At 44.4% G+C, this 26,036-nt stretch overlaps 1 pseudogene; it reads right to left on the bottom strand.

Annotated features, from left to right (window-relative positions):
* LOC147748916 (uncharacterized) overlaps window positions 1-26,036 on the bottom strand; it is a 62,719-nt pseudogene that overhangs the window by 8,850 nt on the left and 27,833 nt on the right.

Raw genomic sequence — 26,036 nt, 5'->3', positions numbered from 1 at the left:
GTGATGCACTTTCCAGGAAATGGGTGGGTCACTTCTCCAAAGATGGGCATAGCGAGGAAGTATATCTCTTTTGTTGTGTGATATATATAAACGTCAATGGTAATTGTCGCATAAGCAGTTATGTCCTGGTGTGGAGTTAAATATATATATTTTAGCAGATTTCTCCTCAATTTGTTTAAAAATAGAGGCCATATTATCAAGAAAGGGTGATATGTTATCGCCGCTTTTATCGGCAGGAAACTGCCGCTAAAGCGGCGATAATGAGCTTGATAATATGCCCTTGTGAATTCCCATAGAAGCCCATGTTCTGGTGTGAACATGGGCTTCTATGGGAATTCACAAGAGCATAATATCAAGCCCATTATCGCCGCTTTAGCGGCAGTTTCCTGCCGATAAAAGCGGCGATAATGTATCGCCTTTTCTTGATAATATGGCCCACAGTACGAAATTTTCTTAATGTATTATAATTTGGCATCAGGAGTTCTTTTTTGTATTACAATTGTTTTGGAAGACATAGATGTGTTTCATCTGCATTATTTAGAAAAATCTGAAGTTATCGGTAAAAGGCTGAAAAAGATTAATGTGATATTTAATATAATCGTTAACATTGAAAAGGGACACGTCTGAGAACACGAAAAATAATCTAGTTTAATAGATAAGAGAAAGCTGAAGAGCAGACTAATGCGTTTTATACTAGGAAAAAATAACTATCATCATAACATATTTAAAATAGGAATTGGAAATGAATACTTAAAATACATTTTCTTTAAAAACGGATGCTATTAGCATAGCATGAATACAGAATTACATTTACAACCATCATAAAATTGAATCTGAGATGGTATAAAAACGATGGTTTTCTCTACATAGGCAGGGATTCACGAGTAAATATTACAACGATAACATTCCGTGCTTCTTAGATACGGCTTCTAACTGGTAGTAGATAGCCTGGAAACATTTCATGTTTAATTCTAACATGAAGATTCAGAAGTTGACAGTGACCGCACCAAAACAGGCATGTTAATTAGAAGCAGGACGAGAAGTCCCTGGATACTTCCTGCCCGTGCTACTTTCAAAGGCCTGAAAGACAGAAGCTGAAAGCCTCACACCTTGGGGAGCGCCGTTGAGTTGAAACAAAGTTTAATCAGCTTGTGTACAGATTGTGGCTCTGTGCTGGAGCAGTGAGGGGAGACCAGGACACAGAACAGGAGGAGGGCCGGGTAGTTTGTTTACAAGGTGCTTTATTCGCTTGCAGGCCAAACTTGACATCCATTTTAAATCCGACAGGAAGCCGATACAAGGAGCATGGTTAGGGTTGATGAACTTGGCCAAATCGACATCAGTTTAAAGATAAATAGCCTCAGGAATCTTTGTAAGTGAGATGTGTATGCTCCCATATGTCCCGATTATCATCTACTCGATGGTCGCCCAGGTCAGGATGTAGTAAGAGACAGAAGTGGCTGGCAGGGAACGAGGGTGGAGGGGCGGGGGTAGGGGGTGCTGGGGAGACACATAAAAAATAATAATTAAAAAAATTACCACTTGCCTCGTCAGCAGGCCACATCTCTCCTCTGCTTCTCCGGAACCGAGACACACCCCGACTCCCCATAACCAAACAAAACGCTGAAATGCAGCATTGTGATTGGTCTGAGCGCCATGTATTGGTGCTCAGATGGGGACTGGGGTCCTGGCATGTTCCCCACCAAGCTGTGTAATGCAGACTGGTGGGTAACACACAAAGTGCGCATGACTGTTCGACCAGGTCAGGACAGCCGGCCAAGCAGTCATGCTCACTTGAAGTGTGCAAAACACTACTCCTCCTGTGCCACAAGCCCCGCACCACCCTAACCCAGTCCTGAAACTGCGAAAAATAAAATGATAATAACTATGTTATTACCATTTTATTTTTCCTGCTCAAAGAGCGGAGCGGAGGAGCCGCTCCTGTTAATAGAACCACTTATACAGTAAGGTTTTGTAGTGCATTTCAATCATGGCTTCCAAGGTATTAACCCTGCTGGTGGGATGACATTTCCCTGCTAACAAAGCATGACACCCGTGATCGGACTGCCTCGTACATTCCCAACATAAATCTGAGGTTGGGAATATAAACACGACAGAGTGGAGATCATGTTGGAAAATGATTTTTGTTTTTTATGTCTCTGTATTTCTGCAGCGGAATGTGTTCTACTACAGACACAATATAATGAGATTAATTGAAAGTAGGACCATCTTTAGGGCCGACCTGGGGATGGAAGCTCACGGGGGGGGGGAGCAGGGGGTCCTGTTTGGCAATAACCTACAATTTTAAAACACCTGCATCAGAATTTCTTGCGCGTCCAGCCTTAAAGCAGCAATACAAACGTCATGATAAGATTGTGATTACTTTTCCTGCTGGAGAGAGAGAGAGATCGGAGTTTTGTCTAATGGCAGTTTTGACTCACCATAAAGTAGCAGAGAAGGTTAATATGCCTGCTGCAAAGAACGCATACAGTGCAGATCACAGATCTGTATTTTATGTGGATAGCTAAGTGGATTACTGCCTTTGTCACAGAGATCCCTTTGTTACAGTAGTTCATAAGATCCAACCCTGATTTAGAACAAATACTATTACAAACTGTCATCAAAGAGCTGAATGCAAGCTGTTTAAAATAGGTTAGGATGATATGCCCACCCCCAGTCTTTTATTATTTATTCCTAATGTTGCTAAAAAAGGGTTCATCTGGATAGATATACATTCTTTTACCTCTACCAGTGCTTTAAAACAAATGAGATGTATGTGAGAGAGGGTCTATGGAGATTGTGGGCACTTTTGCCCAGTGGTAGTGAGGGGAATATAAGGAGGAGGTAATGGGGGCACCAAAAATGGTTGTCGCACTTGCGTACACCAGTGCTAAAGCCAGGCCTGTTTGAAAGACTTGTTCACATACAGTGTGGAACAAACTGCACAAATAGTGCCCACTACTTTAGTTCTAGATTCACTGAGAAAGGACGTGTGTGTCATGCAAAGTGGACTATGCTTGCCATTCACCATTCATGATCATTAAGTCATACTCACATCCACAACCGCAAGTGCCAAAATATTTCAACATAAGTTCTCTGTTCCTGGTGGCTGTTTGTAAATCAGGAGGAGTACTCCACTTAGGTCATATAATTGCTGTGTTCCCTCGGATAGTCCATTGGCTAACCCATTCCATTGTTTAATAAAACTGCTAAATAATTTTATTCCTATTTCTTCCTGTTAAAAAAAACCTGTGTGGTCTCATTCCTTTCTATTATTATCTTTAATTCATTGACCTCATGTATAAGCTGTTTGGATTGTACATGGTATATCACTGAAATGCTGCGTCCCTCAACTATATACATCAATAGTGATGCAAAGATGTAGCGCAATGCTTCCTTAATATGAAATGAGATGGGAGAGAAACAGCAGCTGCAGGACAATGTTTGCTTCCATCATGACAGAGGTAATATTTTGTGTGTTTCAGCGCTCACACTATTTGTCCATATTTGCTCACCAGTGGCCCCACTGCTTTTTACAGTGTAAAAAACGTTTTTCATGTTGTGGTGTCTTAGTGGGTTTAGGCTACTCTCAGAGCAGGGGGAGGGGTGGTTTGCACTCTATTTCTGAGCATGAGTGCTTGGCTGGCCCTCTCGGGCCACCCAAAACAGTCATGCGCACATACTGTTTTCTCCATGCAGGCTGCATTACAGCCTGTGTGGAGCACATACCCAACACTCCAGCCCCTGTCTGATCATTGTGTCACAGCACTCAGACCAATCTGATCATTGTGTCACAGCGCTCAGACCAATCGCAATGCTGTATTGCAGCGTTGTGATTTGCTGCAGGGAGCCTAGGATCCCTGGTGCTTCCTGTCTCCTCCAAGAAGCCAGAAAGAGGATGTAGGAGATGCTTTTCAGTGAGTCGAGACAAAGCTAAGCCTAACTTCAGGAACACCAAACAGGCTCTTCTCAAGGAGGCCCGCGCTAAATGACATAGTCCAGAGACCAACCGTTTTGGCCTTCATATTTAACATCAGGGACCGGACCAGATTGGGCCAAAAAGAACCACCCTGTAAAGAAGCACTGTTCGCCAGCACCTGCATATCTTCATGCTTGCCCTTACGAAGCTCATAAATTGAATGAAACACGTTGGCTGATGCTTTGCATGGACTGTTTGAAATAAAGACTCATATTTTTGCAATGAAGACACTGATCAACTTCTTTATTGACATTATACTCACCTGGTAGTGCCCCGCTCCAGTGGTCTCAAAATATTGTATATCTGCCTGGCAGTTGGAATCCACACAACAGCGGGTGCTGGAGCTGATTGTGCACACCGATTCACAATATACTACCAATCCATTACTTCGGGAACACACTAAGGAGATGAAGCTATTGGAGTCCACTGTTGGTTCTATTTTCTCACAGACCAATCACAAGGCTGTATTGCAGCATTGTGAGTGGCTGCAGGGAGCCTGGGATCCCTGGTGCTTCCTGTCTCCTCCAAGAAGCCAGGAAAGAATGTAGGAGAGGCAGCGGCTGGTCAGCAGGCCAGAAGCTCAGTGGTATATTTTTTTAACCCATACCCCAACCATTCTCCTGCCCCTTCCCCCCACCTCGCCCCACTGCTGCTTCCAGGTAGCAGCCAGCACTGCACTCTCCCTGCAACTGCTGCATCCCTCTAGACTAGAGGAGCCTTAATCCCACACGCCACACTGATAGAGAAAAAACAATTACAATCACTGCAGCTGTACCCAGCACCACTATCCATAATATAACCGGAAGGTGTATGTTTGTTATTTACACACAGTAGAAGGGAAATCTCACAGAGTGGATTGTAGAACTATCTAGACCTCAAACCGCCCCCATTACTGCTGATGTACCCTTTTTGGCCAGGACAAAAACAAATTCAAACAGCTGAAGCCTCTGTTAACCTTTTTTCTGCATGCTTTTACTCACAAAGCTACAAGGAGAAATACATGTAAACTCAACTTGCAGAACCATAAGAAAAAGAAACAATTACATTGATAAAAAATTAATCTGGGAAGTGCAGTTCTACTTTACTGAACAGCATCATGTGCACAAAGTCCATTTTGAACATCAATGAGAGGATCCAGGCATGCCTTTGGAGACTTACTAAAAGTCATGGCGCAGTACTAAGTCTATATATCGGACTTAGCCTTAACTCACAAAAATGTAATTAGTTACTTGCTTTTGATTGGATCCCAGTAATTTTGATTCGTATTTTATTTATTTATTTATTTATTATTTGAGCTTTTAAAGCGCGACAGCTACCCAAAAGGGTTTCCCGGCGCTAAGATAATGCAGCTAACAGAAGAAAGAAGAGGCCATTAAGTTATTGATCAAAAAGCCAGGTCTTGAAAACTTTACGAAAGCGAGTGTAACAGTCCTCTGACCAAATATCCAGAGGGAGGGAGTTCCATAACTTGGGCCCCAGATAGGTAAAGGAGCGACCTCCCATTCTGGAGAGTTTGACCTTAGGCACAGAAAAGAGAATTTGGAAAGAGGAGCGAAGGGAACGGGTAGGAGAATAGCACTTCACCAAGGTCTACAAGTACCTAGGTGCCACCTTATTCCTAATCTTATGCATGTAGCTAAGCGCCTTAAACTTCACTCGGTTCTCCACCTTCAGACAGTGAAGGTCAGGAAGGCGAATAGATATGTGATCAGTTTTGCGGCAGCCACTGAGAAGGCGCGCCGCGGCATTTTGCACAAGTTGCAGGCGTCGAGTGACTGCCTTGGCCACCCCTAATAGAGTATGTTGCCATAATCTAACCTGGAGGTGACCAAGGCATTAACCACAGATCTCTGGGCGTCACTGGGCAGCATCCACAAGATCTTTCTGAGCCAGCGTATGATGGTAAAGCATGTTGATGGCTCCTTGTTAGCCTGACCCTGCATTGTCAGACCCCTGTCGATGATGACACCCAGGTTACGGACCTGCTCCGCAGGAGAAGGAAGTGGGCCTAACTATGCAGGCCAGTGTCTGGGGGACCAAAGATCTGGTTTGTGCCCGAGGACGAGGACCTCCGTCTTCCCCCCATTCATTTGAGAAAATTGTGGTTTATCCACTTGGCGATTTCCCCAAGTCCAAACTGAAGGAGAGAGGTGGAGGCCTTGTCAGATTTAGTAAGGGAAATGACAACCTGTGGATCGTTGGCATTCATGAACAAAGTAAGTCCGACGATGTCTGCTATGTGGGCCAGAGGGGAAACATAAAGATTGAAAAGTAAAGGACTAAGAATGGAACCTTGGGGGACACTGTGACGCTGGGAATAAATATTAGAGGTTGCTGAGTGGGAGAAAATTTGGAAAGTGCGGTCAGAGAGTAAGGAAGCCAGCCAGCCAAAGGCTGGTTCTTCAATACCCATGGTGGATAGAGAGTCAAGGAGAATTTTATGTGAGATGGTGTTGAACGACGCGCTGAGGTCAAGTAATATCAGCGCGGCCGTCTCACTCCTGTCAAGCAGGGACCGAAGATTCTCCGTGACGCCCAGGAGTGTTGTTTCCGTAGAGAAACCTGTCCGAAAACCTGATTGCGAAGGATGCCATAAGGTATTTGTGGTCACAAACTGAGTGAGGTGGTGATGAATGTGTCGCTCTAGAAACTTAGAAAAGGCAGGCAACGATGAAATAGGGCGATAGTTTGAAAGAATCTCAGGGTCTGCAATAGGTTTTTTCAGCAGCGGCGTGATCATTGCGCGTTTCCAACTGGCTGGGACGGTAGCAGTCTTGAGGGAGAGGTTCAGAGTAGAACAAATCGCAGACAGGTGCGGGGGATCAAGTGACCGGAGTACAGCGATAGGTAAGGGGTCGGAAGGGGAGGCATATTTTATTTTACACAGAATTTCAAGAAGACCATCAGCCTGTAAATCGGGCCAGGTTAGTAACGGACCAATAGTGGAAGCCAAGTGGCGGTTAGCCAACGTTGCATATGTGGAAGAAACCACATGGCTGTTATGGCTATTTTGAGTGGAAATATCCTGCTGAATCTTGTCCACTTTGCAAGTAAAAAACTAGGAAATTTCGTCACAATTACAGCTCGACAAAGGGGGAGCTTCTGCTGTAGTTAGGGAGCCAGCAAGGTTTTTTACCACGGCCAAATAATACTTTTGATTTGTCGATAGCGTCAGTTATGGTTTTGGTGACAAAGTTGGCCCTGGTCAGGGCACAGGCTTTATGATAGGTTTTTAGGGCATTTTTGTAGGCGAGTGCTGCAGGCTGGGAGTAGTCTCTACGCCAAATGCATTCGAGCTTTTTGCAGTAAGATTTATCCACTTTTAACGCCTCCGTATACCAAGGGGCTGGAGTCTTGTGGAGTGCATCCTTCTTGAAAGAAGCAGGGAGGCAGATGTTGATGGCATTTTTAAGCCAAGAGTCCATCAATATAGTTGCGGTTTCGACGTCAACTGACGCAAGCAATTCTGCGGGAAGTTGAGTGGCTAATACGTTATTTAGCAAGACAATGTCCAACTTTTTCCATGCCCTCCTGCTTATCGCATGGGTATTTCTGTGTAGAGCTAAAACGTTCATAGGTGTGACCCTAAAACTAACTAGATAGTGGTCAGACCAAAGAACGGGCACGGCCGGATGACATTGTAAGTGTGATAAATTGGATAAGATAGGATCTAAAAGGTGACCACCTTTGTGCGTCGGGCCGTGATTGTGGAGAATAATGTTCATTGCCTTGAGATCGGCAATCAAAGTTCTGGTCGAGGAGTTGTTGGAGTCCTCCAGATGAATATTAAAGTCACGCACGGCTAGGAAAGTACTGGAGTTTGCGAGGATAGAAGAAATTAGTTCGGACAGATGGGTAACCCAGTAATTGGCTTGGCCGGGAGGGCGGTAGATTAAAAGGCCCTTCAGTGAAGTTTTTGGATGGAGGGCAAGTTTGAAGGACGCAGCTTCACAGTTATTTAAGGTGGTGTGATCCAATTGGCATTGATACACATTTTTTAAAATGATAGCAATGCCCCCGCCAACTTTCGCCACCCATATCGCACCTAACAATGGCATAGTTGTCAGGAAGTGCTTCCGCGATTCTGGTCCAGAGCCATCGTGGAACCAAGATTCAGTGACAAAAAGAGCGTCAGATTGCTCCTTGTTTAGGAGATCAAAGATCTCCCGTCTGTGCTTGGGTACAGAGCGACAGTTCATACTGAGAAAGTTATATGCCGTTTTAGATAAAATCGGCGTTTGAGGTGAACAGTTACGGCACAGCAGAGGGGCTTCCAATGAAAATGGGCAGCCTAAACAAGACTGAGAGAATTTACTAGTCAGATCGAAAGTGGAGCAGTCTGCATTACGATGGAACCCATATGCTCGCAGTTGGTCTGCCTTGTCGATAAGTCTTCGAGGCGGATTAGAAGTTTGGCCAGGGGATATGGCCCCAGGGCCCGTTTGGGTGCGGACGGGCGCAGACGGGTACGCCTTTGGCGCGCCTGGTGCACCCGCCCGCCCGCTGCGCGGTCGGGAAAAGTCTGCCATAATTACAGGAAGAGGGTGGGGTGGAAGAACCAACTGGTCCCCAACCCGGCGCCTCACCCAACATGGCGGCTTACCGTTTCAGCGTCCTGCGTCAGCTCGTAATTGGCTGCGGGGAAGTCTGTTAGTGTCAAGGTGAGTAGTGAGTCCCCAGGAAAGTGTACAACACGATAAAATCAATTGTAAAACAATGTTTGTGAAAAAACGCAATAGTAGCAATTAGGTCAAGAGACAGCAAGATCTGTGGCCTAATACCCCGGCTTTCTGCCTCAGGGCAAAACTAGCAGAAATCAAGGAGGAACTGGAAATACGGCACTAAATACCAGCTAGGGCGGGGCGGAAGAACCAACTGGTCCGCAACCCAGCGCCTCACCCAAGATGACGGCTTACCCTTTCAGCGTCTCGCATCAGCTCCTAATTGGCTGTGGGGAAGGCTGTTAGGGTCAAGGTGAGTAGCAAGTCCCCAGGAGAGTGTACAACACGATAAAATCAATTTTAAAACAATGTTTGTGCAAAAACGCAATAGCAGCAAATAGGTCAAGAGACAGCAAGATCTGTGGCCTAATACCCCGGCTTTCCGGCTCAGGGCAAAACTAGCAGCAAATCCTATACCTATATTTATACGTAAAACTGCAAAGAGCTGTCACCATCTATACCAAATCTTCTCCAACTTGTATATTTCCCCCAAAGGTATATTTTGCTTGGATCGGATGTACCATTGGTACCTTCCCTTGTGGTAGACCCTATTTTATCAAAATGTCCATATCAGTGTATATCAGCTAAAAGTTGTACAAATACAATCTCTATTCCTGTGTTGATGGCCTGTGAGAAATTCGGTTGATGGTTGACTGGGGTGTGAGCCCAAGTCAAGCAGCAAACACAATCCTTGTCAGGTTGAGGCACATGCCAACCCTAAATTAACCTGCGCTCACCCCTCTGGTAACTTGACTGAGCTGTCAGGCTTAACATAATGGGCAATATATAAAGTATTTGCGCAACCCTTCGAACAGTAATAAAGTGATAACACCACACAAAAAGGTTCCCACACCAAGTTACAAAAATAGAATTTTCTTTAATAAATGAAATAAGACCAAAACAACAAACATCCAATTAGTAGGACAGTAGATATGACATTTTAAAGATTGTATTGAGAATAGCGAAGAACAAAAACAAGCATTTGCAATGCAATAGGTTTCGTATTAGTGAAATTTAGAGTTATTGGCATTGCAAATGATGTTTAGTTTTTTTTTCTAAAAATATCCCAGCACTAGCATAAGTAATAAAGGAAAAACCATGAAGAAATGAAAGTGAGCAGAGCCACAGTCTGTTACTTAGTGTCACTGTGGAGTTGTAAAGGGACCTCTATTAGCCACATAAGGTAAAAAAGATAATCTGTTCTTATTTCCATTAATGGAAATATGAACAGAAAAAAATGCAGCTGAGCATTCATTTTCATTTCCATGTTTCTTTTTAATTGGAGGCAGGTGGAAATGGGAGGCACTGCCTTAAGTTTCTTATCAGTTACTAGTAAATGTAAGTGGTGCCTGGCTTTGAAACCAACCAACCACCAACCAATTATATTTAAAGAGCGCACGGCTACCACCAACGGTGGTTCCCAGCGATAGGACAGCGGAACTACAGATAAAGGAAACGGGAGGAACAGACTAAGGAAGATCAAATAGCCAGGTTTTCAGAGCTTTCCTGAACATAAGCTCCGTCTCAGGTTTGCAAAGATGGTCTGGCATGGAATTCGATAGGACATCTGTTCTTACAGAGAAAGCTCACAAGATGATGGACGGAATGTTGCACAGGGGTGGCTTGGTGAGCAAAATAACCATGGATTAAACCCAGATCTGTTACTGGGGGTGAATCTTTTGCCATTGTGCAACATTCCGTCCATCATCTTGTGTGTTTTGCTGTTCACCCTATGTGGGAAGGGTATGCCAAGACGTGGGGCCCGTGCTCACTAAGCCACTGGAGTCAAGCTATCCTGGCTGAAGGCGGCTGATAGCCAGAAACCGGTCCTAGGATGCTTGATTCCGGTCCAGGGAAGACATGGCTTTGCAGTTCAGGCTGGACTGTTCCCATGAGGCACAGGGTCAAGACTGATTTGCAAATGCCCATGTCTGAACTGGGGTGGCTTGGTGAGCAAAATAACGATGGATTAAACCCAGATCTATGACTGGGGCTGAATGTTTTGCCATTGATCAACCTTCCGTCCATCATCTTGTGTGTTTTGCTGTTCACCCTATGTGGGATGGGTATGTCCAGACATGGGTCCCGTGATCACTAAGCCACTGGAGTCAAGCTATCCTGGCTGAAGACCGCTGATAGCCAGAAACCGATCCTAGGATGCTTGATTCCGGTCCCGGGAAGACATGGCTTGGCAGTTCGGGCTGACTGTTCCCATGAGGCACAGGGTCAAAACTGATTTGCATATGGCCATGTCTGAACTGAGATGGCTTGGAGAGCAAAATAACGATGGATTAAACCCAGATCTGTGACTGGGGGTGAATGTTTTGCCTTTGTGCAACATTCAGGCAATATTTCTGGAGTCTCTTCTTCAGATATCCAGGACCACTGTCTCTTGATGCTCTATAAGCCAGGGACAGTGCCGTAAACTCGATTCTCCTTTTAAATGGAAGCCAGTGGAGGCTGCGCAGGTGAAGGGAGATGTGGTGACGGAGTGGCACATTTCTAATGAGCATGGCTGCCACATTCTGGATAATCTGAAATTTCCGAATCAGGTATACTGAAAGACCTAAGTATAAGCTGTTGGCATAAGCCGGTAGAGATGTGATAAGAGCATGGACCACCGTTTCCCGGCAGTCCCTTGGCAGAAGATGAAGAAATCTCCGTAAGGCTTTCAGTTTCCAAAAACAGGAGGCAGAAACTTGACCAATCTGGGCTTCGCCCTGAATTTTGGAATAAAATTTAACACCTAGATTTTGAGCTGAGGTGACAGGAACGGGAGGATGGTTAAGCTCCCCCGGCCACCAGAGATCAGATTGTGGAGGAGAAGGTTAAATAAAAAACAGCACCTCTGTTGTTTTTGCATTTTGTTTTAGGGAACTGTCTGTCATCCAGGCAAAGATGTTGATCAGACATGCCTAAAACTATCAAATGCAACCTCTGCAGAGAACACCAACTGAGTATCGGCAGCAAATGAGACTACTCTCACACTACAATGCTCAAATACTAATGCTAGGGCGGTAAGGTAAACATTGAACAAAGTAGGGCTCAACGCCAAACCCTGGGGGACTCCGAACACAAGAAGACTAGAAGAGGAAACATGTGGGCAGAGGAACTCTTGCTGTGGCGGGGCATTGAGAAAGGAGCGGACCCAAGCTAAAGTAGTTCCCATAACTCCTAACAGTGCTAGTCTTGCTAGCAAAATCTGGTGGGATACCTTGTCAAAAGCTGCGGACAAGTCCAGCAGCATAAGCATGGCACAGTTACCCTGATATAAAGATTCCCATATAGTTTTTGCCACCTCCAACAAGGCAGTTTCAGTACTGTAGCCCGACCTAAAACCCGTTTGGGAGTCATGAAGGAGGTTATTAGCCTCCAGAAAGTCAGATAACTGCCTCTGAACTTCTTTCCCTAGGATTTTAGCGGATGCTGGCATGAGAGAAATAGGCCTATAATGCTTAAGTACTGCTGGGTCTGCATCCTCTTTCTTGAGGATCGGCAGGACATACGCCTTTTTCCATGATGATGGGTAACTGTCTGGAAACAAAGAGGCATTCCAGATAGAATTTCAATGAGGGTTAAGAACGGGGGCCAGCAGTTTACAGAATCTGGCAGGGCAACGATTTAGGGGCAAGACAGACTTTACTCTATACAGATCCAAAAGGCAAGATTAAAGTCAAAGTGGGCGAAATGCAGCCCATACACTAGATTGGCAGGAGGGGAGAGAGTTGTGGTATTGGACTCCATCTCAATAAAAGAAGAATAGATGGCTTGAATCTTCTCCTGAAAGAAGGTTGAAAAATGATCATATAGAGTGGCAGAGGGCACAAAGGTACTCTTCATAGCCTGTTGTTTCATAAAGCTTTGCCCAATTTCAAAGACTTCCTTGGAGGAGTTGTCCAACGCCTTGATTGGGTTGCAACAAAGTTTCTAATAGTAAGGCGTTTGAGGCCATGGAATTTTGTTAATGCTGCTTTATAAACGCAAAAGATCCAACTATTATAATAAAACCAGCAGACAAAGGGGGAGCAACGGTAGTCTTGGATATGGTCCAGGATCGACAAGAATGTTTGAGACAATTGGATAACCATCAATTTTATCGACGCCTATCTGAAGACCCCACTCCACATCTACTTTCTTAGATAAAAAATCTGGTAGACGAAGGACATAACGAAGGGTGGATTACATCTCAGGAAGCTAGATTCTTGGTGACAGAGAACCCTGTCACACCTGGGTCCTACTGCCTACCAAAAATCCACAAAGCCACCAGACCACCACCAGGGCGTCCAATTATTTTGGGGATTGGCTCTCTCTTGGAACCTGTTTCTACTTTTGTAGATTTCTTTCTTAGACCCCTCGTCAAGAAGATGCCAACATACTTAGAAAATACAGCTGATGTTCTCAGACTGTTACCCAGTGTAGAGTATAATGTAGAGACCGACCTGTTGGTCAGCTTTGATGTCGAGTCCCTCTACACTTGCATACCCCAACAAGACACCCTGGACACCGTAAGACATCTCCTGACGTCAGAAGACTTGGATAGTATCACTCCTGTGAACTTCATCTTAGCATGTGCTGAAATAGCCATTAAGCAAAATTTCTTCAAATTCGAAGACCAATTTTTTCTCCAGATCTCCGGAACATCCATAGGGAGTGTTTTTGCCCCTAGCCTTGCCAACCTTTATGTACATCAATTTGAACAGGACTATATTCTCAACCATAGCAACCCATTCTTCCACCATGTGGTGCTATGGAAGAGATATATAGATGATATCCTGATGGTATGGCGAGGCTCCGAAAGAGAGATAGAGTCCTTTCACCAATGGTTGAATGAACGTAATCAATATCTCAACTTTACGTTGGAATACAGCCATGTAAGACTTTCCTTTTTGGATTTGTCAATTTTTACAGAAGCTGGAGGTTTGCAGAGCGAACTGTTCACCAAACCTATGGCAAGGAACTCCTTGCTGCTTTTTAATAGCCACCATCCACGTTCCCTGAAAGAAAACCTTCCAGTTGGGCAATTCCTCAGACTGAGGAGGAATTGTTCATCTCAGGCACTGTTTAACAAACATGCTACCATCCTTTCTACCCAACTGCAGGAACGCAAATACCCCTCACATCTCATGAAAAGAGCATGGAAACGTGCATCGAACAATAATCGTGAGGCTTTGCTGGACAGACGTCCACCCAAACCACCTCTTGATAGACTAACATTTGTCAGCACATTTAATGCACAGTCTAACAGAATTCAGAAATCTGTGCGCAAACACTGGGGTATTCTGAACAGTACAGATGCCAATATCCCTTTACCCCTTTTCTCATTTAAAAGAGCACCCAGCTTGCGTGACACACTGGTCCATACCAGACCAAGGACACAGAACACCGAGAGATCAATGACTCTATGGGACCTCCCTCCAGTTACAAGCCACCATCCATGTGGGTAATGCAGTGCTTGCCCTCAGACTAGTAAAACCAACTCGATTGATCTAGGGACGGGGTGAACCTGGGTCCTTAAAAAACATACAAACTGCAACACAGAAAATGTTATATACATGATCACTTGTCCCTGTTCTCTCAGATATATCGGATACACCACTCGCAAAATCAAATTGAGAATTGGGGAACACAAGGGCACCATTAGGTGCCACAAACAGGCCACGAAACTTACGAGCCATTTTCTAACCTGTAAACACACAGCAGATGAAATGAAATGGGTTGTTCTAGAACATCCTTATATTCCCCCTCACATAAGTGATGTGTCAAAATTTCTATTCACGAAAGAACAGAAATGGGTTTTCCAGCTTAAAAGTGACTCTAAAGGGCTCAATGACGATATACCATGGGCTTTCTTATGACCACTTCGACACTGTTTCTTTACTAGTTAAAGGTTACTATGCATCTACAAAACTTTTCCCAGGTGCCTTTAAAAAACCTTTGCCTATGTACATCTAGATGACACATCTGAATTATCAGCATAAAATATAGAACATCATCATATATGTTTCAACACTGAGATAACATCATGCTGATACTGTATACAGCTATACATACTGCCCATTATGTCCATAGTGGAGTCAGGGCCCACATTTCTGTTGCACTAAATATCCATATAGAATACATGAGCTTGTCTTCATATCTTTGAATATCTTGGGTATAGACAAAATTCGAGGGTGGTGGACTTGTTCCCCTCGTTTCTCTTATTTCTCTTGTAAACCTGACCTGTAAACTTCCGACTCAACTTTATCTCAATTTCGGAGGCATATAGATCAGGTCTTGTTCGGGACTAATCTAAACATAAACCACAGTCCCGCTCCTATTGCTACCACGCATGCGCGACAGCTGTAGTTTCTCCGTGCATGCGTAGTCTGAGTTACACGGCCGGTGTAGCCTCTCTGGTCCCGCGCATGCGCAGTTCTTATTGCTCGCCGGCACTACACTACAATACCGGTGCACGCGTGCTCAGTAGGATAGAATTCCTCTTCCTAATTGAACGCCGTATCAGCGCACTTGGCGAGCTGTACCCAATCATCCAATTAGATTGGATATAAATAGCTAGGCGAGCACACCCCTAGTTACCTCCACTCCTGCTTGGACGCTGGCCGAAGAGGTACCGACGGACAGGTAAGGTTCCTAAAACAATTAGGACCTTATACCATGGGATCTTTGAATTAAGTCTTTCTCTCTCCCCCCTTTTAACTTTAATAAGAAACCTTGAACGTGGCTGGTTTGTACAAGTTAGTCTACATGAGCTCACTAAACTTTATACAGAGTCCCTCTGCTTTTAATTAACATGTTCCACAGTTAGATCTATGGACTGTTTTTTTGCTAAGCTACATTCTGCAAAAAATCTTTTTGACTAAAAATCATCTTCTGATTGAAAGTTTAATATATGTTAAAACAACTACAAATTCCTCTCCATACATGGTCACCACCATGTGTTTATTGGGGTAGAGTCTCTTTCCTTAAATCAACTGGTGTTTGTTAGTATATGTTTGGGATTGGTTGATTATACACACTTTGTACATTTAAAATTTTTTTGAGGTGCTTTATACTTTTCCATTCTAACAGAGCGGGGCCTCCTTCTCCCCGAGTGGGTGCCGGGTGAGGTGAGGTGATCTCCCACAGAATGCTGGGTGAGTGACATTCTACAGATTATAGTTTCTAAATTTGGAATGGTCATTAACAGGAGACTTATATAGCTTCTGATGGGCGTGGAAACTTTTTCTTTTCGCCTTGTTTGTTCAGTTGTGTTGTGTTCTAATTTCCGAAATGCCATCATGCACTTCTTATATTGTTTTCCATTGTGTACTTTCCTTTTCTTTAGGAGAAAAACGAATAGTTGGATAATCACCAGAGAACATTTGGGCTCAAAGTTTCTGGTAGGAGTAATCCATGTTTTCAATGTACTTATTATTCTTCACGAATTTCCAGTCGCTAATATCATCTGGTCCTGAAGAAAGCTCGGACTCACTGTCCATATAAGCTGAAACATGTCGACCTCAATGCACTGCGCCGTCATATAATCATTTTTCTAGACTATCAGGCGTTGCTTTTAAACCTTGACCCTGGGATAATACCTAATAAACATATTTTTTGTCTCAGTAGCCAATTTTATCTACACTTCACTTTCTTTACACTAGCACTGCACCCCATCAGTACTACTCTTGAAATACTGTGGTCTGGAAGAGTATTTTCAAAATCCATCTCTGCATCACCACCAGGTGTGCTGGGAAAGATCTGGATTTATGATATGTATCCCACATGACGATACTCCATCATAAAGGTGGGCTGATGGGAATTTTTCCAACCCAGTGTTATCATAGTGGTGACATGTTGGTCTAACGGTCCTTTTTGCGCGACACAACACACAAACATTCTTGTGGACCAGGTAACTCTTCTTTGTTTTTTCAATCATTGCTGGGATCACCTGTCAGGGGAGTATAGTGAAGAATGGGACCGATGGACTCAAGGGAGACCTTTCTCCAATTTCTACTTTCTTCATATTGAGGATTGTAATTTTTATTTCTGTGAAAACTGGACAGACTAAAAGGAACTAACCAATGATCTGACCAGGTGAGAGGTATGGGGGCTTCTACTTTCAAAGTTTGATCATTTCAAAAAATTAGATCCAGCATATGACCACCAAAATGTGATGGAGCAGAAATCATTTGGGTGAGATTCAACCCCCGAGCATGTCGGCCAGCTGTAAAGCCAAGGAGCAGTGGCTATTATCCATGTGGACATTAAAGTCACCAAGGACCGTGAAGTTGGCATGTCTTAGAGCAAGATCAGCGATAATGTTGAAAAGCTCCAGAAGGTGGTTAGACACTGAGTATGGAGGTCTATAGACCAAAATTCCCACAATAGAGAACCCAGGGGATGTTCTAACAGAAAAGGAGACTGTCTCAATCAACCCTAAGTTCTCAATTCTCCTGCAGGAAATCTCCCAATTATACTTCAAAATAATTGCAAGCCCTCCCCCAAACCAGTTATCAGCTCCGTTAACCGTGGAGATATTAAAACCTTCTGGTTTGGCTAGCAATATATTTTGGTAAGAAGTCTATCTTAACCAGGTTTCAGGCAGTAACATAAGGTCCCACAAGTCAGACTCAAGAGTGAGCCAGATATCGTTCGCTTATTTAGGGAGAGACCTGCAATTAACTAAACATGCCCTAATATTAGATTTGAAAATCTTGGGGCAGGCTGCCACGGCTTTAGACGGCAGCATCCCAACACTGTATTTTCCCTCTAACCCCCCTGAGGCAAGGTAGCATGTCCTGCAATATGGCTCCTGGTTGTGACTCACCAAACAAAAGTCAAAGCAGGTAAGATTTGGGAAACTCCCAGTGTTCAGATCGCAATTTGCTTCCTGGACCAAGTAATTCTAGCATGGGGTCTAGGGTGGGCAGCGTGGCTAGCGCTGTGCGCAATCCGGATGCAGACGGGCGCAGAAGGGCTTTGCTTTGGGCGCTGTGCATCCGCGCTGCGGTGGCCATTAAGTAGGGGAAAATTAGGTCAGATGGCCAACTGGACCGCTGACAAAAATGGGGCCCTTTTAATTGCCAATGTGGGGAGTAAAAATGTCTGTTAAGCACAGAGGAGAATCAGAGAAGGGATAGGAGAGCACTGATTCCCCACCAGCTGCAAGTCCACAGCAAAAATAGCATTTTAGCAGCAGTTAATCTTTAAGATAAGACAATTTTTAAAAAGCAGATTTTAGAGCAGAATTAAAAAACAGTAAAACAAATCTTGAGCTTACTTTTGGGTGCTAATTTCGAAGATTTGTTTTACTGTTTTCTAATTTCTCCATTTACTCATCACACATTTACTTAAACCTTTAGGCTGGAAATGTTCTTTAAATATTAAAGGGTCAAGTTCTAAACAAAAGTACAAATAAATGCCAAAGCAAGAACGGACACCAATTAAAATCATAAATATTTGCTTTATTAAAGCATTATGTGCCTGCTCCCCGGAGGATGTATTGCATTTTCTGAGTGGAACATTGCCAACACCTAATTTTGCAGTGCAAGAAGCAAAATGGTAACTAGAACACAAATAATGGTCGGCAAAGAACTCAAGATGAGTAATCATAAAAGGCAAAAGAAACTGGGTGTTCTGATGAGGAAGAAGAAAAAGCAGTGTTGTGGGGCTGCACTACCACAGGCTATCACCAGGTGTGCCTTGGGACGTCTTTTGGCCACGTATTGTACTGAACTCTGCAACGTGACAATGGGAACGATATGGCACAGCAGTAAGAGCTGCTGACTGGGGAGCAGGGGCCAGTGTTCGAGTCTGGGGTCTACTCAATATCCTGTGATAATCAGTTAGTTCTTTCATTTCACCGAAGCCCACAGCTAGGTGCGCTACATAAACTAACTAATGTAATATCACATAAGAATCAGGCTTTATTTCAGCATTCACTGGCATTTAGAGGGGTGGGGTGGAGGTAGACAGCAAGGGAATATTCAGTGGTGGCACTGCAATTCAAGTGAGGCCTAAAGTTACCAAACAAAAAACTAGCAAAACAGCAGTGGCCTCCAGGGGTGGTGTGGGCATGCAAACAGTGTTATGAAAGGGGTAAAGTGGGGCACAGGGGATAAAGGGACATGTAGCAACTGAAGCAGTGTTGGGAGGGGGGAGGGGAAGGCATAAAGGGACAGCAAGCAAATGAAGTGAACAAAGTTTAATTGCACAAGTAAACAGAACAGTTAAAGAGCAAAGAGGTAGGCCAACTAAAAAGAGTTCTCTCTAAGTATAATTATCCTGAACAGTAAGAGCTCATTTAGGAGAACCAGTCTTAATGAGAGGATACAAAATGTCTAAAGTAGAGACTACTAAGTGTTTTTACCGGTGAAAAGCCAGCATTTCAAAAGGACAGCAAGAGGAATCAATGAAAAGCCCATATCTTAGATACAGCATGCCTCAAAGAGACAGCACAAGCGCTGCCTAAGCGAGACCTAAACATCGTGAACTGTGGATATCTGGTAGGCAGGCACAAAGTAAAAAGTTCAGGCCGACCACAGTGGAGCACAGGATGGCTATATTAACAAATTACCTTAAATCCTGGTTTATAGAAGTGTCAAAGCTGCAATGTGAGTGGCTGCATTGTCTTTGGGGATCCCAACGACGGTGCTTGCAACGCACAGATGGGGCGATGCATCAGTTCCGAGGAGCTGCGAAGATGCAATGCAAAGTCTGTCATTGAGGGATGCGAGAGCCTGTGCTAAGAATGTGTCACGCCGCTGTGGTTCTGATGGGCTGGCTGCAATCTGATATGGGTCTTTGTGAAGGGTCCAATTCATTCAGCAATGGTGATCTGTCAGGTTTCTGCTGGGTAGCATAGGAGATACATCGGTTACACTGAATCCACAGAAGCTGTCATAGCACCCTCGACCCACTCCCACATACCATGACTGGGGTGAGACCACTTGTCAGGGTTGACTCACAGATGGCAGGTGCGTATGCAAGGTTGTTGGAAACTTGTTGTATCCCTGAGGCTTCAGATCAGGAGGCCTTCCAACTAGCCCTTGGAGTCACTCTGGGTTCCAGGCTCAAGAGATGCAGGTCCAGTCCTTCTCACCTAGGCAAGAGGGCAGCAGGCAGCAGATCAACAAACCAGGGCAGCAGTCCTTCAGAGCAGCAGTCCAGCAGAGTGACAGTCCTTTCAGCAGCACACCAATCCTTCTTTCTTCTTACTGGCAAAGTATCCACAGGTCCAGAAGTATACTGAAGAATTTGTGTCTGACGTCCAGTATTTCTACCGAGTTGTTCCTTTGGAGTGTGAAAAAAAGCTTCTAGAGGCATGCCTTTGAAGTTCATAGGTGCCCTGTCTTCTTGGCCTTGGATCCAGACTAATTACACATCCTCTTCATATGTAAGCAGTGCTGGGCCAAGCTCCTCTCTTTCACCCTGCCAGTGATGGCCCATTCAGTCACATCTAAGCTCCCCATTATGTCTGGTTGTCTAGAAGGAATACACAAACCCAGCTGTCAGTTTTCATTCAGTTATGTGACCCAGAGACAGGCTGTGTCTCAAATGGCTAAACCAAGAATATTGCAACTAAAATTGGCATTTTCAGAATTGTAATTTAAAATAATATTCCATCATAAGTTAGGACTATCATTATGGTTCCAGAGACACCAAACATAAACTGGGTACTTGTTCTCATTTAGAAATTGCACTTATAAAATATAATAAGGTAACTCCATAATTATCCCATGGGAGAGATGGGCCTTCCAGAAGTGAAAAAGTCATGTAAGATTTGTTTACTTCCAGAACATGTAATACCTTAAAGTACATGACCTACCTTTTAAATACATTGAACCCTGCCCTCTGAACTCTTCAGGGTCAACCCTAGAGGAGACTAATATGTAATAAAACAGAGATATTTGAGCTTGGTAATGGTTACTATGCAAGGGGAAAATGGCATTTTAAAACTACACACACACTAGCTGATACATATTGAAACTTCTACTTATATGGGTGGCACAATCATTGCTGCCGGCCGACAATTATCATCTAGTTTAGAAGCCCTGAGCACAGGTGGTACTATTTTGCTAGCGACTTCAAAGGAAATTAAATTAAATATGCCAATTGGGTATAAGTCAATCTACCATGTTTTAAGGAAAGAGCACAAGCACTTTAGCACTGGTTAGAAGTCGTAGAGTACTCAGAGTCCTAAGGCCAGCAAAATTAAGGAGATCTGAAGGCAGAAGGTGAGAGGGAAATCCACACCAAGGATGCCAGGTCTGACAGACCATGGCACCGGTTCAACTATATTTCCCCTGTTTTGCCTGCTGAGGGGACAGCTACATTCTATAAGTTTGCAAATTGGATTATTGATCTTGTATATTATTTAGTGTATTCTTGAAAACCTTTTAGTTGTCTGGTGGAAGCATTTTAATTCCTGGTTTAAAAAACTCAGTTTTATTAGGAAGTGTAGGAAAGTGCCCCTTTTGACATGATTATCAACCACGATTTGCCTGGTATCTGGTACAACTTAGACTGAGAGTGTACTGGGTTTCTGCTAACCAGGTCCCTAAATACCAATGTTATTTCCCTAAACTCTACAATTGTTCCACAATTGGCACTTCTTTAGAATCCCTGTAAGTCCACAGTAAGTGGTAACCCTGGTACCTAGGGCCTTGGAACTAAGGTCTCTAAGGGTTGCAGAACTAATTGTGCCACCCTTAGGGACTCCCACTAAGCTCCTGGAAACTACCATTTCATCCTGCGAGTCTTATTGCAGAGAGAACCGAAGAGTCGACATGGCACACATCCCTCTGTACCATACCTTCCAGCGCTACATGTGATATACGTAAGTCATCCTTAAGGCAGCCCTTACAGCCTAAACCATGGTGCACTACTTCCATCTATATGTGGGCATTTCTGGGAGAATGGATATGCCCAGGGGATATTTAAATTCATCCTTAGATAGTACAAATGCACAGGGCAGCCACAATAAGTACATGGGCTGCGCACTCGTCATTACTAATTTTCATCCTACATGAATGCCTCACTGTAACCCAAGGTGTTTGGTACCAAATACCTCGTATTAATAAACTCACATTGATGCCAGTGCTGGATTTAATAAGAAATACACCCAGATGACACCTTAAACGTTCCCCCTGAATGACTACCGACTTCTAGTGTGTTGACTGACACGTCTTGACCAGCCAGCCACTATAGATAGGTTTTTGACCTCCTGAGGTGAAGCCTTCACTCTCGGAAGCCAGGATCAAAGCTTTCTATGGGTGGAGGCAGTTCACACCTCAAAGCAGATGGGCATTCCAGTACAGTAAGCTTCAAAGGCTCTGCTGTCTTTGTTATGCTAACCCAGGCCTCTTCAGATAGTGGAGGTGCCCACCCCCTTCGTGACCCCACTTTTGGCAACAAGACAGATGGGAAAATTAGTAAGAATAGGAGGTGTGCCCCATTCAGCCAGCATCCCCTAGGGTTGACCAGCTGATGTGGACCTTACTCTTCAGGTTCTTCATTGTTGTTTTGGATTGAATGAGCATTCTAGGGTCAAGGTTCTGCCGACTTCCCACAGGAAGTGGTCCTACAAAGGATGTAAGCACCCCAGTGTAAGGTATTCCATTGGCTACTACCTGTCACTCCCCATCATTGCCCTTAAATTGAGTATTTAGGTGGCACCCCTAAATCCAAGAACTTAGATTCAAAGGATCAACAGAAGAAGAACAAAGAAGAGTTACTTCCTGGTGAGAACTGCAGCAGAAATGTGGACTTTCCGTGAATCCCTGCCTTCCTTAGCCCTCTCTCAACAATCACAACAGAGTGACTCGTCCTGAGAGCTAAAGAGAGATAACAAAGCCTTGGGTAGCCTGTCAGCAATTCAAATACCACTGACAGTCTGCCTTGGAGTAAAGAAGCTACTCCCCTGCAGTCCCCTGGTACACACAACCAGAGCCCGTTCCACCCCCTTGTAGCTCTCTGGCCTGACCGATGTTGCAAATAACAAGGAGCAGGTACTTATGCTTTGGAAGTTCAGATCTGTCTGCCCACTAAATGTGAAGACACCAGAACCAACCGGAGCCATGCAACACCAACCACTGGGGTACCAGATGTCCTGCACCAAACACCAACAGTGAGAGTACAGTCTGGATTCTCACTACACCAGGACCAAGCAGCCATCAAGTGGCATCAGCATCACTGATGGCTTCGAGAGCGGCCCAGCTGCTTTGATTTTTCCACTGCCAGATGTTTGTCCTTGACTGCGAGGTGCATCTTTACACATCCAGCCCTGGTGACCTAACCGGCCTGCACTTGAGGCGCCTGACCCAGGTTCTGATGAACCAGTGGTGCCCCCATGCTCCAAGATCCTTTGCAACCTATGCCCCAATTTGGGAGCCCTAGAACTTGTCCGCAAGTCTCCCTGTGTAGCTGTTTTTGGGTGGCCCATTCACCATACCATACCAGCTACCAGCCTTACCAGCACCCTGATCCTGGCAGAACCTGGGCTGGTCACTAAGAGCTGCTGGTAGTATTTTGTACCCAGGCCCAAAGCAAGTCTGAACTCTAAAGGAGAACACCTGAAACCAACTGTACCTACCTTTACGCATCCTTGACCGTTCCTCCCATAGGATCGCATTGTGCATAAAAACGTACCGTTTTTAAGTTATTAATACCTATGAACATTGATATAAAAAACAGCACCTATCTTTGAACAAAGTTCTTGGTTTTAAAACATATATAAAAAGAAGTGTTATTTTTCAAATTTGGTCTCAGATTTATTTTTTGAGAGTGTGTCTCGTTTTTGCCTTTGTGAGTACAACAAATGCTCAGCACTACAGTTAGAAATGGGGTTCTCCAGTTGGCAGAGGTAGGTACCTTTGTCCAAATAGGGACCCTTGATTCTAGTCAGGTTAGGGGATAAACACTTTAGATAACCCCTGCCCACCCCCTGGGTAGCTTGGCACGAGCAGACAGACTTATCCCAAATGCAATGTGTAAAGTATTTGTACTCAAAACACACTTTAATACAGTGATAACACCTCAAATAGACACTACACCAATTTAGAAAAATAAAGTATCTTTATTTAAACTCAACAAGACCAAAATGACAAAAATCCAACATATTTGTAATAAGAATATAACTTTAAAAAGGTTTCAAACAACTTGGCCCTTAGAAAACAATGGATGTGTGATTTCTCTAAAAGTACCTGTAGCTGTGACAAAATTCACAAGGCAAAACAGCTGCAGAGATGAAAAGTGTCAAGAAACAAAGAGGTGCACCAGTTTCTGAGACCATGGGGAGGCGATGCAACAGTTCGGCTGCATGCAGGAGAAGTGATGCGTCAAATCCTGTCTGTAGGGGGAAGTGATGCGTCAATTCTGAGACAGTTGTGATCTGCATGTGATGCCCGAGGAAAACATGCTGCACAGGCACGATGTGTGGAAATCCGGGATGTGTCCGCGATGGATGAGGCAGCATCAAGCAGTGCTGCGTCGTTTTCTTTAGCCGCGATCCCTCAATGCATCAGTTCTTGCAGCAGTGACAGGCACTGCGTCGGTTTTGGCAGCGGCGCATGACAAATCTTCTCACACAGTGGTGCTGCATCGGAAAAACAGCTGCAAGAAGAGTGATGGTACACAGAAGATACACAGAGGAGAAGATCTTTCCAAAGAGATTGCCCCACAGAATAGCCCTGGAGAACAGGATACGGGCCAAAGGAAGGGAAAGAACACTTAATTGGTGGCAGCAACATAATACCTAGGGACAGATAGGACACCTTTAATCCTAAAATCCCCAAAGGTATTGTCCAAAAATATACAGATGGTGATGACATCACAAAATGGTTCACAACATTCGAGAGAGCCTGTAGTTTGAGGAAGATCAGCCAGAAGCATTGGGCCTCTCTCCTTTGTGAAATATTCTGTGGTCAGTGCAGGGATCGAGTCCTGACACTGACAGGAACAGATGCTGAGTCCTATGACCATATGAAGGGTAGCCTGAATGAGGGGTTTGAACTCACCGTTGAAGAATACAGGATTAAGTTCAGGGGGACTCAGAAAACTTTTAGTCAGTCCTGGGTTGATTTAGTAGGTTCTTCAGTAAAGACACTAGGTGGTTGTTTAGAAGGAAGACAGGTGCACAACTGTGATGGGCTGTATAATTTGACTATAAAAGAACATCTGCTGAGTACCTATCTTAATGAAAAGTTACACTAATATTGGTAGACCTAGGTCCAACTTTTTCCCAAAAATTAGGAAAGAAGGCAGACCACTAAGTCAAAACTAGGTTATCCAAAAACTACCACTGACGGGGCTGACCAAAAGAAAGGGGTTACTAAGACTCCCCAGAGGAAAGAGAGCGAGCATCCCAAGGATAAAAGGAACAAGTCCTCTAAATGCCCCCAGCAAAATTCCTAAGAAGGGTGGGCCACAAAGCTCTTCACAACCAAAAACTGGGTACCAAGGTAAGAATTGGGATCCCATAAATGTGTGGTTAACAACTGTTTAAAAATGGGACACTGAACTGGAGACTCTGCATGTCCTAAAAAGAATCCACCTAATACTGCTCCAGGGAGCATTGGAAATGAAAGTCTCCAGGTGGTATCCCTACTGTGCCCTGGGCAAATTCCGAGTGTACACAGAAGCTACACTGGTCTCTGAGGATGAGGAGGACCTTGCTACCATAGCTCTTTGGCCTATTAATATGGAAAAATAAAAACAGCAGCCCTTGATTAATGGGATTAGGGTAGAAGCCCTGAGAGATAAAGGGTGCCTTCGTCACCATGGTGACAGAGAAACTAGTACTCCAGGACAGCACCTGAGTGGACAGCCTTATCCAGTCACTAGCACTGATAATGTCACTAAGATACGTCCCATGGCGATGGTGTCCTTAGAATGGGGAGGGGCTACTAGCCTGAAACAGGTAGTGATCTCTTCTGCAATCCCGGTTGAATGTCTTCATGGGAATGATCAGGAGTGCTCAGGTTGGGCTGAGGTCTAGCTTAGGTCCCAAGTAGCCATGCTTGGTATTCATGAGTGGGTGTATGTAAAAACCTGAGCACAGAGCAAGGCCTGGGGAGAAATGGAGGTGTTGTAGTGTAAAATGATGGACCATCCCTCCAAGAGGCAAGGTAAGAAGACTAGAAGACTAAGAAATCAGCTTCTAAACAGCCACAAGCTTAGATCCTCTCTCCCCAGGGAAAAGACCTGTAAGCCCCTGAGGGAAGTGAGCCCCAGAAACTTGGGCCTTACACTGCAGAGATCCATGGGGTCCCTCTAGTGAAGAGCTGCACCAAGGGCAGAGGACCTGTCCTATTCTTGGAAGCCCAAGACAGCATGTTGCTGCTCAGGAACAGGGAGAT

This window comes from Lissotriton vulgaris, chromosome 1_1 (genome assembly GCF_964263255.1).
Source record: "Lissotriton vulgaris chromosome 1_1, aLisVul1.2, whole genome shotgun sequence".
In the NCBI taxonomy this organism is placed as follows: Eukaryota; Metazoa; Chordata; class Amphibia; order Caudata; family Salamandridae; genus Lissotriton; species Lissotriton vulgaris.
Note: the sequence above shows the minus strand (reverse complement) of the source record. Positions and strands in the feature narration are given on the sequence as shown.